The sequence below is a fragment of the Homalodisca vitripennis genome, chromosome 2, assembly GCF_021130785.1.
Source record: "Homalodisca vitripennis isolate AUS2020 chromosome 2, UT_GWSS_2.1, whole genome shotgun sequence".
Lineage (NCBI taxonomy): Eukaryota > Metazoa > Arthropoda > Insecta > Hemiptera > Cicadellidae > Homalodisca > Homalodisca vitripennis.
The window spans coordinates 47,507,773-47,528,671 of record NC_060208.1 but is presented as its reverse complement, the minus strand read 5'-3'; the positions used below and the strand labels follow the sequence as shown (position 1 = coordinate 47,528,671).

Genomic DNA, 20,899 nt, shown 5'->3' with positions numbered 1-20,899 from the left:
AAAGAGATAAAAAATACAGTGATTATATAGCTCTTGCTACATATTGTGAGTGTAAAATTAACTTTATTTGTTAATTACGTCAAACATAACGATTACTAGTGAAGATGACAGTGAAAACAATCATTGTGAAAGTATAGTAAACAAAGATATAAGAGAGAAGAACTCATTTGGCAGGACATCAGACGTAATGAAACAATGGAGGTAAGTTAATCATGAATTGGGAAATGATTGCCACTGTAAATGGTTGAAATATTTCGAACGAATAAAAGAGTTGATAGCACGTCCATTATTAGTAAATTCACTGATTTGAAAGGTAGAGATGAGATGAGCAATTCTTATACTTAGAAGGTTTGATTATTGTATACGACATTAAACAATGTAGGCCTTGAAAACGGAAAATGACGCAGCGTTCAATGAGAAATCATACTGGTAGAAAGTGAGAATAACAGCTGATGACAGCGATACATTTGAAAAGATACCAGTTTGCTATAGAGTATTTCTACCCTTGCATAGCTTAACCGCAAAAGCGTTGAAAAGTACAGGAAGATTCCGAACGATTTAAGAGATTATTATGATTACAAGCACTGTAGGATGACAGGAGAAAAAATAGATTGTGAGGGATTATGTTGGATAATTTAAGAGGAGATCGAAACACTACAGCATATTAAAACAGAAGAAACATATGTACCAGAACAACTTTAATATAGACAAAATGTATCAATTGTATAAGGAGTTTTATAGCAGATCACAACCAGTTTCCTATAAGGCATATAGGAAAATTTATAATTCCAAGTTTACCACAAAAATTTGAATGATGTTTGAATAAATGATGAAGAAAGGATGAAAATTATGAAGGAAATTAAAGAAAAAGAAACCGACAATGAGTTACACCCGAGAAAAGCTAATATATTTTATACACGACAAAGAAAAACTAGGATGAAGAAACATGACACTGAAGCACTGGCTGTTGATTTTTAAAAGCACCTTAGCTACAACAAATAATGTAGGTATACTGCCGAAGACAACTGTCCCACTATGTATTTAACATACACAGTTTGTCAACAAACGACTTTGCTTTTTATTGTTAGATGCTCTCAGATATAAGGTAAAACGGAGGCGGATGATGTCGTTTCTTTTCTTTATCACTACATATTTACCAAAATGAGTCCATATGTATAAGAAAACTGAATGTGTTTTGTGATTCGTGTAGTAGTCAGAACAAAAACTACACAGTGATAAGGTTCTGCCACTACATAGTCAATATTGTGAAAAACTTGATTCGATTAAATTGATTTCCCCATAAGAGATCACTCTTTATCTAGAATGTAATCGGAACATTGCATTAATATACCAAAAATATCCTGCGGGAACTCCTGAGGACTGGATTTCTATAGTAAAACATTCCTGGACGACAATTACTCAGTTACAAGTTGTGGAAGCTGACTTACAACTTCATCGTCAATGGACTGAGTTTTTAAATGATTCTACTTTAAGAGCTGCCCATTCGCAACAATTCTATAAAAGAAATATGTTCTTAAGCCATTACTTAAGATTAGTATAACACAGGGCAAGCTCTAAAGGATATTGTACATGCACATTTTTAGTATCTAAAAGCCAACTTGGAGCCTGTTCACTACCTGTTCAGCCTGGCTCATTCGATCTACCACCACATAAAGTGAAGGTAAATTGATGGTTTCAAATTAATATTTTCACAACAATTAGAATACCATGTTTATAGGTTCAATATATTGTATATAAAAAGGAAACACCCAATACAAAAACACATTTTCCAGTTTAAAATAGTAATTTACGCTAATATACCATTTTTACAGATTATATTCGTGTACCAGAACCCAAATATAGACATTTCATGCATTTGAAACAGTTCTGTGGACCTGAAGGAATAAAATTTTTTGTTAGTTTACCGTATTAAAACATTGAAGAATATCAATGAATGAGCAACTCTCATAATTTTTGTAAAGTTTGTAGGTGCTTGTTTAATTAAATAAATAGTTTTATGGCATTAAAACTAGTCAGCTGTTGATTTAATTACACTCTGGTATAAAATCCTTTAAAACTACACTAAAACAAAAAAATAAACTTATAACTATAAACACACTTTTAGTATAACAAAATGAATACGCAATGTGTTCTTCTGAAAAGTACAAAATAATCACTCTCGTCCTTTTTCCCGTAGACTTTTTTACATCATCAGGAGTATGGAGCAGTATCCAAAATCAATAATCTCAATCTGCTAATCGGCATGTCACAGTACTAGGAGAAAAAGAAAATCCCTTTGTATATAAGAGCCATAAACAAGATTGGTGATTTTGACTTTGAACACAAAATACACATACCCTACCATTGAGATTAGTACTGTCCAATTTTGTTTACTTTAACCCTAATGTAGTATTGAACACATAAATAATGATGATAATTACAATAGAAATATTCCTAACACTACCATAATTTAACATGATAAAAATAAAACGTTTAAATCAAGCTATAGAAACGATTTAGTCGTTTTCACAGATACTTGAAAAGGAAATGAAAATGTTGGCGCTGCTTTTGCAGCACTCCAACTAGAACATAAATTCAAACTAAATCAGGATATGTCAAGTTACTCAGCAGAAGTATATTCTATTTATTTGGCAATTGAGTATGTTCTGTTTTTAACTGAAACCAGCATCGTTTTATACACGGACTTTCTTTTATCGGCAATCAAGGCACTAGAAAACTGTAGTAAACGGCATAAAGAAAATGGTATGATTATGATGATTTTTAAATTGCTAGTGGAAACACAGACAGAATATATTTTCAATAGATACATGGAAATGTAGTCATTCAGCCAAAAGAGAGGGTGGGCAAATTAGAGTGAGAAGCTGCAAATAATGGGGCAGTGTTTTACAATCACTGTCTTCCAGTTGCTATTGAAGACTTTAGACCCTATCAGAAAAATCTTGTATGGGGAACAACGTATGAATATCTTACAGTATTCTGCAAAAGCTAGTAGATTTAAACAAATACAGTGGCACTTCACAAAATATGTATATTTTTTTACCAGAGAATAAACATACAAATTTGAATAGGAGACGCTTAGATTACATTTGTATGCCCAGTAATGCGTAACTAACAAAATGGTAACCCATTCTGCGTATGTATGAAATATGGCAATAATTTAACAATTTAAGTAATCTTACAGGTAAACAACCAGAAGGCATCCAATTAATAAATTACATTGATAAAAAAAGGATATATACAATAGAAATGTAAAGTAAGTGTACATCGAGGCCTCATTATAATGTATTTAAGGCTTTTCAAAAAAAAACAAATAAGAAAGAAGAGACAGCGTATACTACGGCAACAACAAGAATGCCACATTGACACAAAATATGCATTCGTGATTAGACGTTCTAGAATTCTGATCATTATCTGATAGGTACTATTTCGAGGGACATTTTTCGTTTTTTCGCCAGCAATACGGAACAGGACTAAAATTGCATTAGTAATTAACACATTAGTTTAATTTATAAATTTGATTTAGAGGAAATAATCAATGGTAGAGCCATTCTTCCCTTATTTGAAAAATAATGTTTTCCTGTATTGGAAAATCAACTTTACTGTACTTAAATTAAGAAAAGCATTGAAAATCCGTTTCGTTAAAATCATCTATATAATACACCAATTAAGAGTTTTAGAATTTGGAGTGGTAGTCGATAAAGTATTTTGGTAGTCAATACATAGGTACTACTGTCAATACTGTGGTAGCCAATATTCACAGAAAAAATTGTATTTAAATAATAGTGATTAAATACATTTTTATTATTACTATTTATTTATATCATTAGTGGTTTTTAACGAAACATTCCGAATTTTTGTACTATATAAAACAAATATTTAACGTTCTGGTGTGAACCGGTATTAATTCTCTGTTGATAAATAGATAGAGTAATAGGTTTGATTGATATATCTTAAGTTAATTATTACCGAGTAGCACTAAAATATACAGGGTGTAAATTAAGTTCTGGTACGCCTGGATATATATTCGTAACGGATTGAGATATCGATGTACAACCTTCACCATACTTATTAAAATACATTTTTGATTTTTTTTAATGATAAACATAATCCCCCCCTTTTCAAAAGGTGGTACGAAGGGGGTAACTTTAAATTTTGAAATTGCAACGCCCATCTTGTGACATATCGTTTTAATGGCCTTTTTAATAAAAACACAATGGCATGAACAAAACATCACTACGACGATCCTAGCAAAAGTTATCAACAACACACACATTTCGTTTTGTAAACACCTCATGAACTTAGCTATCAAGAATGAGGCCTTATATTTTGGTTGGTATTCGCACTCTGCCCCGCATTGGTTTTGAATAGATTTTGACAGTTGTCACCAGCTGTTTGATGTGGCAAATATGAGACGTGTTCCTCTAAATTAGTGCAAATAATCAAGCAGATGTTCCTCTACAATTAACTTTTAAGGTTAGTTTTTTACTCAGATGACTTAGGTGGAATTCGAATGATTCGATATGATGTTATAGGGTCTAAGTGGTAAATGATCATAAAGTTTTGCAATGTTTTTAGCAACATAATAACGTAGGTAAGGATATTACAAAAAAGAGTCTCTATTCTACATGGAACAATTATTTTGAAAATGTAAGTAGTTGGATCTAAAACAGTTTAAACTTTTTACAATGTGTAAACCAATAATGTTACTTGGAGTAAAAAAGAAAAACTACAAGGCTAGGTTAGGCAAGTATTTAAAATTGCATAAAGGAAGCCTTTAAAAAAAAATCATAATATTAACACTAATTAAAAGCATAGTTTGTTCAAGTACTTAACCTAGGTACAATATTATAAAAAAGTGCCTCCTTTCTACATGGAAACAATTATGTTGAGAATGTAAATAGTTGAATCTAAAACCATTTAAAACTTTTACAAAGTGTAAACCATCAATGTTACTTGGAATGTATGAGAATAGGTGAGACAAATATTACAAATTGCTAAATAGAGGTAGGGTAGGGTATGATAAGCGGACCCGGTTTTTTATATAGAAGAATATAGTCATCGATACCTAATATTCGCATCTCAAATCCTGGACTACCAATCAATATAAAAGTACCTATAGTCCTCAATAACAATCATATGTGTTAAATTAAAATATGAATTTAATATTTACAGTGATCAATCAAATTATTATAACCAAAATTTTTCGGTACGAGTCCAACATGTTAAAGCCAGGAAAAAGCAATGTCGTGTAGTTTTCTAAAATTGACTGTCATTTCTTAATCAGAATTACTTATGTAAAATTGAAATATTATCCTACATGTATTATTTTAGAGTGTTTACAGATGTTGATATAGATAATTGAAGTTAACCCTCTAAGTGGCAAGCAACGTCTGAGACGTTCTATTTACACCGCCGTGACGTGGCAAGCGACGTCTTAGAAGTCGCTTCACATTGCCGCTTATTGCTAGGCAACCGATAATTATTTTTATGCCTAGTTTGAACAGTTGCGTTCACCACTAAATTTCAAATACATTTCATATAGTATCATCAACATCACGATGAAATAATCAATGGTACTAACTGAAATAATCCGGTACTTTGGGATTATACCGACCACACCCAGACATGAATCGTTATTTGGCATTTTGCTTCTACTGATTACTAGATTAGCGTAAAACAATATTTCGTCAATATAAAACAGGAATTGTCTTATCGCAAACCCCTCCCCATCCTCAGACAGAGGTCAAAGTCGAGCGGTCTAGTAGATAACGTGATTGCAGAGTCGCGTCGCTTTGTTGTACTTCCGTGTTTTACCTCTACATTTCTCCAAACACTAAAATTAAAAAAAAAAAACAAACATTACCAAGCTAAAACTAAACTCTTTATTGAAAAAACACTCAAAACTTGTTTTTATTCTTGATCACATTCCGCCACCCAAAATGGTGCTGCCCCGCGCTGATGTCAACGAAAGAAAAACATCCCTCGAGATAGTACCTATCAGTAAAATATCAAATTCTAGAGGGGCTGATCAGAAATATAAATTGAATTGTATTGGAAAGGCAATTATGTACCGTGCAAATCATGTGATGCCGCTCGGCCTGCCGTAATCGGGATTCTCGAGAAAGATAAGATAACAGAGACAACAATACCGATTACAATACCTGGAAATGCTTGTAAGTTTTTAATTTTGTAATTAAAGAGTTGTTTTTTCGTTCTATCATGTTTGTTTCTATAAATTTATATTTTTGTGTTCTTCATAATGGTGTGGTCGGTATAATCCCAAAGTACCATTAATCCTAAGTTTTCTCCCGCGGTCTGTTTTTTTACTGAGGGAAAGGGAGGAAAAGACAAGCAACTTCTAGCGATTCTTACTAGAAAAAGAGTTTTTTCTAGATTCAGTTTTTCCCATACAACTTTTACAGTGTTATAAATAGAAAAAATATTATTGAAGGTTTTTTTGTTTAAAATTAGATTGTGAATAAAGGTTGCATTTAAAATAATCTCCTAGGAATGACATTTTTAAAGTTACAGAACGTAAAAATGAAAAGTTTGGTGGAGAAAAAAACGTTTTTTTGAACATTTGTGTGGATATCATAAAAAAAGGTTAAGGTATGTAAAAAATAACTATACTATGTTTTTCTGTAGTTTATTACGAAAAAATTGATATATAACAAGCATTGCTCATATTAGAATTTGCATTTTACTTTTAAATTATAAGATAGTCCTGCTTGACTCTGAAAAATAGCCCGCCATTCCAGCAACATATTACCGCCACTTAGAGGGTTAATAGTTCAAAATAATTAATCAGTATCGATTGATTATATCGATGGTTACGATTAAGTAATATCGTTTGCCAATTTCGATATAAAAAAACCAGGTCCGCTTATCGTACCCCACCCTAGAGGTAGCCTATTTGAAAATTTAAATACATATTTTTATTAATTAAAAGCACAGTTATTCCAGACACAATCATGGTTTTTTTATTTATTAGCTTTGAAATATCTTCTAGAAAACATGAGAGCATGTATGGAAAAAGGGGATCTCTAAAGAAAGTTCATTCTTAGAAAATAGCACTTGAAAGTTTCTAGGTTTTGAAAAAGTTTGCCTTTTTACAAACAGCAAATTTTATCAAAAAATCACACATGTTTTATTTATTCATTCATTTTTCATTACATAATTGGGTAGTCTTAATAAGTGGCCTACAGTCGTTATTTGACTTTTATTATCGAATGGATTGATTGTTTTTGTCCGAATGAATAATTCAATATTACAATTTTTAACATATGATTTCAACTTGGTTATAGTAATATTTAATATAAGCAATAAACAGCAAGAAATAACTAATTGTTGGAGAATTTAAAACCGGCGATCATAATGAGGAAATTATCTGAGATATTTTTATATACACATGTGGGTTTCGCTCCTGATTATCCATGGTGGTAATTCTGGATAGAGCACGATAAAAGGACCCGGTTTTTTATATCAATTAGTACAATCATCAATACTTAATATTCATTTATCGAATACGCTTTTATAAATTATAACAACTGGAAGTAAGAAAAACACATAAATAATAATGAAATGATAACATAAAAAGCATTCATAATAGGAAATACGAAATATGCATAATTTGTTATATGTTTTCTCCTGTGTAGCAGTGATTAACCGATTTCGAGAAGTTGAAGCAACTTCTCTAGAAAACTGTACTTCTCCTCTGCACAAATACTCACAGAGATGTCAGCTGATATGCCACTTTTGTTTCACGGTCCTCCACTAGCTTTTGACTGTCTGTTATTATCTATAAAAGAAAATACATTTATTATATGAAAAAGTGGTTATAGTAAATACAAGTCAGTTATTGTTAAAAAATCAATATGTTTTATTTATATTGAAAGTTGTAATTAAGTAAGATATTGTTTATCAATATCGGTATAAAACCCGGATCTGCTTATCATACTCTACCCATTCTTTTCTCCATTTTTACAAAACTGGCTACTCACTGCTATCCAGGCAAGCTCTAAGTATTGTAATGTTTTTTTATATGTAGGCCATAGTTGGTTTTGTAATGTTATTGTTAAATTTGTTATTAAAATTTTAATGTAGTATTCTTGTTATTAATGTATTGTTGTGTTACGTACGATTATCATACAATATCGAAGTCTCATAATATATCAAATCATTCGATAATAACAATCGAATACGAGTGTAAGCCGCTTATTAAAGCGTCCCTACATAATTTTAAAATATACTAGCCAAAGCACTAAATTTAAGTGTTAATACAGTAGTACCATAAGTGCCCTTTTGGCATAAATTCAAATTTTGTATTAATTATACATACACAACCAAACTTAACCACACCAGAATATGTTAAATTTAGTTAAGTTAGGTACATTTCTTGTAGATTGTGTTTTATTTTGAATAACAAAATAGTATGGTGTTCTGGAACAGATTTTATTCTGTAACACTTTTTTTAATGTTAGTCTAAGTACAAAATGTTATGTTATAAAAAAATCCTTATAACATCATTACCTATGTAAAAATACCTATTAAGTGGCAAAACATAAAAAAACACTACTTAGAAAATATTTTTGGCAAACCTCTTCTGTCCTTCCATACTTGGATATTGTTGTATGTCTTTGAGATCTTCTTTCTTCGGATTGAGTTTACTTCCTTTTTTATAAGCTTGGACTTCACTAATTAGATTTTTCGCACTTAGAAGCACTTTAAAAGTTGTCCATACTGGCGTGTAAGTTTGGGAAGTAGTGACATTTTATAGAGAAAGCGGACAAATGTTTGTATTTGTAAACTTCTTTCCTTTAGAGTTCAAATTTGGATACATTATTTCCTCTAATAGCTTGGACCAATTTTTCAAAAGATTTGTACCATTAACAACATTATATAGACCATGATTCTTCCGGAAAATTTCAAACATTTTTATTTAAGTACCAACGGTCTCAATGTTTTTCTTTTCTATTTAAAGCAGATCTGCAAAGCACAAAATTACGATCGTACTGGTTGAAGATATGTCCATGAACAGGAAAGATATGTTCGATATCCAAATCAAGTCTTTGATAGCCATGCACAAAACTTAACCATTGTTATGTTTTTATTCTGCTCCCCCTGCTGCATCGGAGAACAAGTAAATTTTCTATGTGGTATCATCAGTAATTTTGTTGCAAATAAAATTATAGATAAGCGATACAACATAAATTGCTATTTTTATACCATCACATTCACAAAACCAGTAGAATGTACTGTCCCAATCGTTGTGGCAATGCACATTGAAGATATACATCCACAACATATGTTTGTAGTATTGGCTATTAATGCTACATGCTGCTTGTAAGCTACATCAGGCAAGTAAGAATTATTACTGATCAAAACCTTGGATCGCTTACAAAAATCAGACATCAGTTTTAGGTTGTTTGATGCTGTATGGGCAGTTCTTCCTGTAATATTTAAAATATATTGAATATTTCAATGACAGTCTAGTCTTAAGTCGTTTCAAAAAGAAAATAATAAGACAAACTGTTCATAAAGCATCTTTAGGAACAAGTCTGCATTATCAAAGAATTGTCACTTAGTTTTTTCAGCACAATAATGGCTTACACTATGAGGGATTTCCTCCCAATAAATCTTTAAAAGCGTCCAAACATTGTCAGGCATTTTCGTTGGACGAGTTGTGTGGTGGCCTCATTTATCAGTACAGGTCAATACTTTCCTGTGTTGCGAGAGTTATCCAGAAAGTAACAGACTTTTTAAAATAAAAAATTAACCAACTGAAATAGGAACGTTTTATTGTATACAATTTAAAACCTACACTTTTAGGCTATTTTCCAACGTAATCTCTGTTCAAACTGAGACATTTATCATAAGTTTTTCAATTCCAGCTTTGTAGAAATCTGCTGCCTGAGATCTTAACCCACTGATTAACGTCAGCCTGAAGTTCAGCGAAGCTCTGCGTTGCGAGCCAGGTCTTCATCTCTGGAAAGAGGTGGTAGTTGCTTGGTGCCAGACCTGGGTTATAAGGCGGATGATCAAACACTTCCTAGTCAAAATCATCCAAGACTTGTCGTGTACGATTGGATGTATGGGGACTTGCATTGTCATGCATGGAAAAACAAAATTTTGAGCTAAATTTTCCCCTACACTCGTTTTGTTTCGCTTGCCGTAGCTTCTGCAATGTTTTACAGTAACTCTCTGCGTTGATTGTTGATTCTCGATCATATCAACTAGAATCACATCCTTAGCATCCCAAAAACAGTTGTCATAATTTTTCTTCCTGACAGAGTTTGGAGACATTTTCTGGTTTTTTGGAGAATGTGTGTGCCCCCACTCCATAGACTGCATTTTCGTTTCATAATAATTAACATGCTTCACCCTTTTATCATCACCGTAACGATACGATCGAGAAGTTCAATATCATGTTTGTTGTATTCATGAAGGAAAGTTAACAAGTCTTTGTTTTTTGTGATCCTCCGTAAGGATTTGGAACCCACCTGTCAAAAAATTTGTGGTATCCAAGCTTCCCTACAACAATTTCATGAAGTAAACTTCGTGAAATTTGTGTGAAATGTTCTGTGAGTTCAATCATTGTGAATCAGCAATTCTCATGAACTTTATCATTGATTTTCAACATCAAACCTTTAGTCACTAGGCTAGGCCAACCGCTATAACTATCATCATAAATATTGGTGCACCCATTTTTAAAGGTAATACACCATTGCCTTACTCTGCTTTCACTGATTACCATTTTCATAAACTTCACACAGTTGGCGATAGATTTAAATTACTTTATGGTTTATTGCCAACAAAAACCTTATTACTGAACTCATTTCATAAGTGGCGGGATTTTCAATTGCAGTACACATTTTAATTAATCACAATTAAAAAAGTAAAAGAGATGCAGACCGCATGTGACACCGAGATGGCGGCTGTAGCCCCACCTACTGCCGCACCAATGAAAAACGTCTGTTACTTTCTGGATAGCCCACTATCATATATTTACCATTAATTTCAATTGAACAGCCCTTACTCTCTCTCTTGGGTGAAATCTGAAGTAAGTCAAGAAAGAATTTCTTGCAGACATGATCTACTCTATCCCCTATCATTATTTCATATTGCAAATTAAAAGGTTTTACCTGGTGTTTGGCTTTTGAAACTCATGTCTTAGGTTTTAGCCAAGCTGCTATCAAGGTATCTTGTTTGTTTTTATTTCCAAGATTCCAAAAATCATTGAAATATTATTAACTTGTAAGTCTTCATTTACAGTGTTAAAACATTTATTTTGCAGCATTTTATCTAACTTCTTAAAAGTGACCTGAAGATGTTTGATAGACTTTATTATATTTTTATGGAATTCTTATACAGATCATAGACTAACCTTTTTTTAGGCCCTTATTAACTAATATTAAGTTAGTTGCCTTATTCAATAGATCACATTTACCATCATCACTGTTTCTTCATTATCACTATTAGAAAAATTCATAATTTAAACATTAATTTAATCAAAGAATCCTGAAACTAATTTATATATTGACGTTCAACACCTAACAAACTATTATTGCTATAAATTTATTTCCTTTTGGCCAAGCATAGATCTACCTCTTTAATAACTAATAATATCCCTTAATAATTATAAAAAGGCCCATTGACCCATATAGGTTGAAAATTTTTAATTGTTGGATATTAAAGGTTTCAAATTCAAAGGGTAACACTGATATATTAGTAAATGTTTACTTTAGCCACTTCACAGATTTGTTGTTTTTTGTAAGGAAATTGATAAAAAATTAAATTCAGAAAACAATTATGTTTCGGAAAGACTTTTTTTAAATCTTGAAAAATGCGCTGGTAATTGAATGGTTTAACAGTGATGCCTTCGAGTATCACTGAATATGGGTGATGAATGAAAAACATACCTCGAAATAGAACTGATCAGTAAAGTATACAATTCCTAAAGGCTGATTACTAGTGCTTGAGAGCTAAAAATATTTCAATCTCATCTAACCATACTGTTCTACATAGCAGAACAATGGCTAATACTGTGTTGCATATACAATTTAAATTCACATTACAAAGTAAAGTAAAACAACACATGTTTTATGTCCATTCTGACACAATGACAAGTAGTTTACTTGCATCAAAGTCCACTCACTAGCATCACAAACACAATATGACTATTTCATTAAATGATTACAGAACTAAATATAACTAATCAGAAAAGCAATGTCAAGAACTTGCATAGTAGCTAACTGTACCAAAGTAAGAACAATGAAAAAACAGGATTTCTCCTGACATTAGCCAGTGACACAAAAAAATTAGTATACTACGTTTTGAGATCTGCAATCTGACCTCTTCTTCAGGTAAATAAATAACCCTTAACACATAATTACAAACTAGGTTAAAATAAACAAATCATACCAGAGTGATTAGAATCAGAAAAATCTTTATTCGATTGTTACACATGGTGTACATTAATGGTGTCACATGATTAAGAAAGTAAATGGTTACGTTTACTAAATATGCTTTACATTAGTATCTAACTAAATCTAATACAATGTAATTTTAATTATTGTAAAAACTATTGTGAATTGTATAAAATTCAGAAAAGGAGTACAACGGTAGGTCAGTCAGGTAGCTTTTAAGTTTATTTTAAAATAATTTATCATTTTCTATTAATTTTATATTGCTTGGCAGCAAATAAAAGAATTTAGCTCCTATGTATATTGGTTTTTTTACACAAAAAATGTAAGTTATGTTGAGCTACTGCGATATTATTTCTATTTCTTGTATTATAATTATGGTTCTCACCACTTTTGCCTAAGCTATGAGGACGATTCATCACTGACATTATAGTTTCATATATTATATACACTGTAAACCGTCATGATACCCAGTTGAAGAAAGTGATCCTTCACACTTTCATTCCATTTAAGTTTTAAAATGACACGAATTGATTTTTTTTGTATCACTGAAATTGAATTTAAATTTTTTATTAATGTGGATCCATATAATGAGATACCAAATATCATATTTGAATGGATATGTGAAAAATAAATCATTTTTAGAGTTTCTTGTGAGCATAATTTTGACATTCTGCGAAGACCATATAAACCAGAGTTAATTTTTGAAACTATTTTTTCTGAATGTTTATTCCATGTCAGCGAACTGTCTAACGTTAAACCCAAAAACATTACTTCTTCCTTAACTATAGCCACTTCATCTATTCCTATATGAGGATTAATTTTATTTCTGCATTGGTTAGTACAAAATTCCATATAGCTTGTTTTTGTTGGATTTAAAATTAAGTTGTTTTCTTTGAAAAACTTATTTATTTTTGATACGCTGAGAAAATATAGTTTGTGTCACGAGTGTAGGAAAAAAAATATGTGACACGCGTGTCAGGAATCACAACCACCATGTTGTGTCAGTCGGTGAATACAGACCTATTGTGACCTGTATTTTGTAGTTCAGTTTTAATAATTAATGTTGTGTTTTGTTCTTTATTGAGTGCATGTTTTAGAGTTAGTGAAGTTGAAATACGACATGGTGGTTGTGATTCTTGATTTATACTTATCACAACGCTCTGGTATGATTTGTTTATTTTTAACCTAGTTCGTAATTATGTGTTAGGTTAGTCATTTACTTGAAGAAGAGATCAGATTGCAGATTTTGAAACGTAGTGTACTGATTTTTTGTATCACTGAACAATGGTGAATGTCCAGAAAAATCCTGTTTCCTTCACAATCCTTCCATCATCAAAAACAAGCTTCAAAAAAAGAACAATGAATAATATTCACCATGGAGGTAGGAACTGTAGCTAAAATGATGAAAAACAGAAAAAAGTACCAAAAAACTCATAAATTATCTTTAAACATAGTTGGTACACCTAATTTTTCTGCTCAAATTCTCGCATGAATGTTAATAACCCTGTTATCTCCTCCTCTTACGCCTATCATATACCTACCCCTTCTTAGTTTGATACCACCCTACTCAGAAACCCTGATTTCCCCTGGTCCCCAAGATTTATTTTCCTATAAACTGATGTGTAAAATCTAATTGCTTGAGATATTGAAAGCAATCAAACTTAAGTAGTCATTAGGATGTGAGAAAATTCGGTTGAAAGTAATATGTGTAGCCAAAGAACGATCTAGTATAAACTTTGTTTTGAATTTAACAAAGTACATCATAAGGAAAAATTCATTATTGTTATTATAATTGGTACATTCTTTCCACAATTCTGCATTCACACATACATTTTTGAATTAATACACAATTCTGTTGCCAGTTTACTCTGCTGTCAATTAAATAGTGTCAGTTATATGCCAAGAATTCTTTGACACTAAAAATCATTCAAAATAAGTCTTTAATGCCTTGGACGTTGGTGTATTTTTAACCAAATCTGGCAACTTGTTGATAAGTGGACTTCTGCCTGCGAAGGAAATGGTCATATGCTACTGTTCTGTGTCTCCCAGTTCAGTAACTGTCTCTGCCTCTTGCCTCATACCCGTGTACATCTGAACCTCTTGTTAAGGCACATTAGATAAGCAGAATGAAACTGCCTCCAAAATGTACAGACTTGGCAGAGTCAACAGTTGCAACTCTTTGAAAGCTGGTTGACAAGACTATGTATGATATTGATGTTAGCAATTATTCTAATTGCCTTCTTGTAAAGCCTGAGAACTCTCCAAAATTGATTGTATGCACAAGCTTCCCATAAACCACTTTGTATAAGATATAGGAATATTAGACTATAATACGCTGTCATCAATACCTGAGTTGGGCAATATTTGGCTTAAGATCTCAGTACATAAACACCTGAGGCTAATTTGGTACAAACTGAATCAATATGAACATTCTAAGTCAACCCTTGATAAAGATGTATTCCCAGGAATTTTTCTTCTATTATGGATTCTGCCACAATGATGGCTGGCCCATATTCTGAATCCATTGGCCAAAATGTGAAATTCAGCACATTTGATTTTTAAGAGTTTGTTGTGAGATTGAGGCTGTAAAAATAATGGATACAGTTGTTCAGGTCAACAAAAAACTGTTGTTCCAAAACTTCCTTTGACTTTCCAGAGAAGCAGAGTCGTGTCATCGGCATATTGCATGAGTATATCATGCATACGCGATGACTCAGTGTTGTTTACATAGACAAGCAAAAGATCAGGCTGAGAATGGAACCTTGAGGAATCGTATAACTATTTCAACAGGGCTTGAGATTTGAAGAACCTGTCATCTGTGGCTTAGAAATGAACAGAACTTAATGTAGGGGCACCCTTAGAATCTCATTGAATTCCACTTTGTCTAGCAGTGTATTATTGCTGATTGTGTTTGTTGAGAAAACGAAGCATTCTTTTCCAATAGTTTTTCCAAAATTTTGCTCAACACTGGCAGGATTGAGATAGGCTGCGATAATTATCAATGGAAGATGGATCGGGTTTTTTTAAATATGAGATTTACTTTTGTAATTTTCAGGAGGAAGGGGAAAACTCCTGCCTCGAAAGATAAATTTACTAATTGAGTTAAAGGACTCAAAATATGCTTTGGAGCATTCTTTTTATGAGTTAAATAGACAATAGATTGACATCGTTTGACTTTTTTGGATGGTGGCTGCTGAATAATATGGTTGAGCTCTTCCTCAAGGACAGGTGCTAGCATCATTGATGCAGTTGGGCTCCGTCTCAGCAAGTTGATAATGTAGGGCTCTGATGGTCGAGAATCGTTCCCTCAGATGCTAAAAATCTGTAGACCTCTCTGGCAACCTCCACTTCATCCTGTACCAGTTCATCTCTGATTTGTATGTATATTGTTATTGTTGTTTATGATGTCTCTTGCTGTTTTGTAAGCACTTTTGGAAGAAATAATGTATTTTGAGACATCATCAGATTTCTCGGTTGTACATTTTTTTGTAATTTGGAAAATAAGATTAAAATGTTTTATTAGATTTTGTACTGTATATTTGGGAGAGACATGTCAGTTTCTGTCTTGAAACCAGTATTCCCTTTGTAATCCAATTATTAATTGCCTTTTTTTGGCAAGCATTGATGGTTTTTGTAGGACAGCATAAATTCAAATAAAAATTTTGACAAGTATTGAAATATAAAAATTGCTGTTTTATTGGTTGGACTAAATTCGATTGTTCCTTTAGTAGGAAAAAAATTGAGAAAATAGCTAAGCTTCTTACTCCATGGTATTCAAATTCAAATTAACTTTATTCATATTATTTGTACAATTACATTTGAATTTATACAAATAAGGAATGGAATCATCTTACATTTTTTATTTTATTATATCCTATGTGTCCATATATTCTCCAAATGAATACAAAGCCTTATCTGTCAAAAATCTTTTAAAATGTTTTTTAAACAATAAATCATTTTCTATGTTAAATAAATTCCTGGGGACTTGGTTTATAAATTTAATACCTGCCAAGCTAGGTTTTTTATAATGAAATTCCAATGCATGTTTATGTACTGCCAATTGATTTCTATTTCTAGTAAAGTAGTTGTGATTTGACCCCAATCAGGGTAATTTGTCAAAATTTGATCTAGCCATCATAACAGTTTCTAGTATATACATTCCGTAAATAGTTAAAATTCCTAATTTTGAAAAATACTCTTTCACAGATTCCCCATCCTTTAAGTTCATGATTATCCTAATTGCTTTTTTTTGAAGTTGAAGAATGCTTAACAGATTTGAATTACTAGTGGCCCCGTACAACACAACACCAAAGTTTATATGAGAATGTATGTGGGCATAATAAATGGTTTTCAAAATTTCAGTTGAGCAATATTTTGACATGGTTTTAAGAGCAAACAATCCGGAAGAAATCTTTTTTTGCAAAGCCAAAATATGTTCGTTCCAAGTTAAGTTCTCGTCTAGAAGTAATCCTAAAAATTTAGTGTTAGTTAATTGAGAAATTTGTATATTGTCTATTGTTATGTTTGGCATAAGTTTTTTTCTATTTTGTTTTGTGCAGAAAGAGATCATATTTGTTTTATTAAAGTTTAGTAATAAACTTTTACTGCAAAAATAATTATTAATACACATGAGTTCCGTTTTACCTGCAATTTCTATTTCATTCAAACTTTCACCAGCAACTATTAAATTAGAGTCATCTGCATATAGACACAGCTTGCTCTGATCTTTTGTCAGAACATTTGGCAAACCCAACATATAAAGTAAGAAAAGAATTGGCCCCAGAATGGAACCCTGTGGCAGTCCATGCCTTGATATTTTTAAAGAAGATTTTGCATGAGTGATTTGATTTAATTTGGTTACAAACTGCAAGTCAACATACTGTGGTCTATTTGAAATATAAGAAGCAAACCAGTTTAATGTAACATCTTTAATACCAATATTTTTTAAATTTTCTATTAATATTTCATGTGATACACTATCAAAGGCCTTGGTAAGATCCATAAAAATGCCAACCACATAATTCCCCTTATCAATATTGTCCACTATGGTTTCAATAAAATCCGTCCCAGCAGTTATGACAGACTTACCAGCTCTGAAGCCATGCTGTTCTCTGTCAAATATATTATTGGTTTCAAGAAAATCAACTAGTCGTAAATACATTACACGTTCAAAAATTTTTTAAAAAGTAGACAAAATGGACAAAGGTCGATAATTATTAGGATCAGTTTCACTTCCTTTTTTGAAAACGGTTATAATTTTAGAGATTTTCAGTTTTTCAGGAAAGATTCCAGACACAAAAGAGGAATTTATAACATGAGTCAGGGGCTTGATAAGGTACATTTTAGCTTGCTTGACAATTGGCATTGGAATTTCATCGTGGCCTGCTGAATATTTGTTAGGAAATGACATTATAATCTGATTTAATTCTTCCTCACTTACTGGTTGGGTGTGGAACTTTTTAGCATTAGAAGTTTTAAAGGTACCAGTGTTAACAGTGATGTGTGATTACAAGTTTGGTAATATTTCATTATCTACAATGTCAATAAAATGATTGTTAAAAATTTCACAGATTTCCTCTGGTTCAGAATATTCATGGTTATTATAAATCAATTTAATATGTTTATTAAAATTGTGATAATTTTTTGTTTCATTATTAATTATTTTCCAAGTAGATTTACATACGTTTTCAGAATTTCTAATTTTATTTTTAATATATTCCTTTTTTGAAGAGTTTAATTTTTTGCTGTAATTTTTTTTCAATTGTTTTAATAGCTTATTTAGTGTTCTATCTTTGGTTAATCTTGTAGTTTGACTTAAACTTATAATTTCCGCTTTTTCTTTTTCCAAATCATAATTGATCCATTTGTCTTTATTAAAATTTACCCTAGACTTGACCAGAGGAAAACTTACATCAAAATTTTATATCTGGCATTTATCCAAACAAATTTAAATTTCAAAAATATTTCTGCTATTCAGGAATGGTGAGAACATGGATCCAAGTAATTATATGAGTAGACCAATTGCAGTTCAGCCTTTGATTTCTAAATTATTTGAAAATGCATCTTCAAGCAACCATATTTCACAATTGTTTTTATAATTTTCTTATTTTCTTCTTAAACTTTTAACTAAAATTATATTTTAGTATAATCTCAGTTCATTCTGAGAATACCATAAAAACTATTTGGATTGTCATTTATACCATCACTTAATGCTTGTAAGTAGGCTATATTAACCTGCTGGAAATATTGTGGATATAAAAAACACAATTTTATGACCGTACCTGGGAATTTTCACTTAATGCTTAATAGCGGTATTTATTTCATTAGCAAAAATCTATAAGATATATGCCAGTAATTCTAATTTTCATTGTGCGTATGTGATATTTGGTTTTCAAAATGTTGATATTTAGTTTTTAATGGAATGGTTAGTACTATTTTAAATTAGAGATTAAAAGATCTCACAGATCAAAATGTGAAAAGATTATTTTTTACAGGTAAAGGCTGCTACAGTTGAAGAAAACAAGAATAGGCTATTCTTACCACAAGGTCCTTCATCCATCTGTTATTATATTTATTTGAATGTGTGATTTAAAATCTGATAATGCCATTCTGATACCCTTATTAATAATGCCTACTGCATCTGTAAAAAAATATTTTAAGATAAACGGTCTGTAATATTGCTTATTAAAAACTTATTTTGAACATTCTGTAACTGATAGGTTACTTAAGACTTATAAGTCCTTTATTCGTAATTATGAATGTACAACCAGTGGCCCTGAAGGGTCGTTTATTGAGTGATAGTGCCCAGAAACCTTTCAAGTGTCCCGTGTGTAATTATGCATGTCAAAGAATTGGGCATCTGAGGGATCATATATTAACTCATACAGGCGAAAAACCTTACAAGTGTTTAATTTGTGAGAGTGCATTTATAACAAGTGGAGAAATAAAGAGACATCTATTAACTCATACAGACGATAAGCCTTATAGATGTTCCACATGCAACAGTACATTCAGATCTAGTAGTAATTTAAAACACCATGTATTAACTCATATTGGTGAGAAGTCTCATAAGTGTACTATATGTGACTATACGTGCCTTAAAAGTGGAAATCTGAAGAAACACATGTTAACTCACACTGATGTAAAACCATTCAAATGTCCCAAGTGTACCTATGTATGTAGAACAAGTTGGCATCTAAAGAACCATTCATTAGTTCATACTGATGAGAAGCTTTACAAGTGTTCCACATGTACATATGCATGCAAAACAAATGGAAATCTTAAGAAACATTTGTTAACACACACAAGAAGGCTTGTAAGTGACCTTTGTGTAGTTAAACATGAATAATCATGTTGACCTTTAACAGTGAATAACCTATTGTGGTGCTTAATTATGGATACCAAAAAAGGGATTAAATTTTCAAAAATTTATTGACTCTTATTGGTTAGATACTCTTTATGAACACTATTGATGTTGAAATATTTGTAGTAGAGTCATTTGTTACGCAGGATAGATTCCAAATATGTTTACTCTACTGATTGATGCATGGATACTGTATATATTCTAATCTTCACTCACATTGGAACAAACTTAGTCCGATAATAAAAATGCTTAATATTAATGTTAAAATTTGAAATGATTGGCTAATAATAAAATCTACAGTTTGATCTAATAGAGTGTAAATGTTTTATATAACCTGATCATCCAAAGCATCCGTAATTACATGCATTATAGCATAGAGCATTTTGTTACATTAAGGTACAAATACAAGCAATCATTGTTAATGAGCTAAATGCCAATGCAATGATGGTTCAGTACAATCAATTATTAAAAGTTGTAAAACCTTTTTGTGAATGTTACTTTTTTATGTTATTTAACAGATTACATTTTTAGTTTATGTCACTATTAAGAAAATCATATATTACTTCATAATAAAGTTATGTAAGTTGCAACTAGTGTTTTTCAAAGATAACTCAATTCAAATTTTTCAAATAGTAGAAAAAAAACTAGAATACTGAGTAAATACTACATTATGGTCTTGGGTAAAACAGCAATTGATTTAAGTACAGTTTCTGGTTTAAACAATAACAAATGCAGTTTTAATAATTTCAAAATCTAATAAAAAACAGCCGCATAATATTGTACAGCTGAATCCATACAAACTTTTAGCCCGATCTCTGTTCAAACCTAAACATCAAGCTATCCAGAATGTAGTGTCTACTATATGTGTATGTAATTTATAAGACAACCCATAATAAATCTTTAGTTGATATTATTGAATATATTTTAGCTGTATCAACATGTAACCATTAACAACTGAAAGTATTAGAATACTATCAAAGACTGTATACAATATTAACAGACCCAAGTAGTGTTAAATGATAATTCATACTAAATTTAAAGGATCATGAAGAAATTTAACTTTTGGTTGTTAACAATCTATAAAATTTTA

At 31.3% G+C, this 20,899-nt stretch overlaps 1 long non-coding RNA gene across 1 annotated transcript; it reads left to right on the top strand.

The window, feature by feature from the left end:
- Positions 1–4,500: 4,500 nt before the first annotated feature.
- LOC124353901 lies at positions 4,501–20,119 on the top strand. The gene is made up of 2 exons (XR_006921640.1): positions 4,501–4,668; positions 18,941–20,119. It is a non-coding gene; the product is annotated as an uncharacterized LOC124353901 (long non-coding RNA).
- Positions 20,120–20,899: the final 780 nt, after the last annotated feature.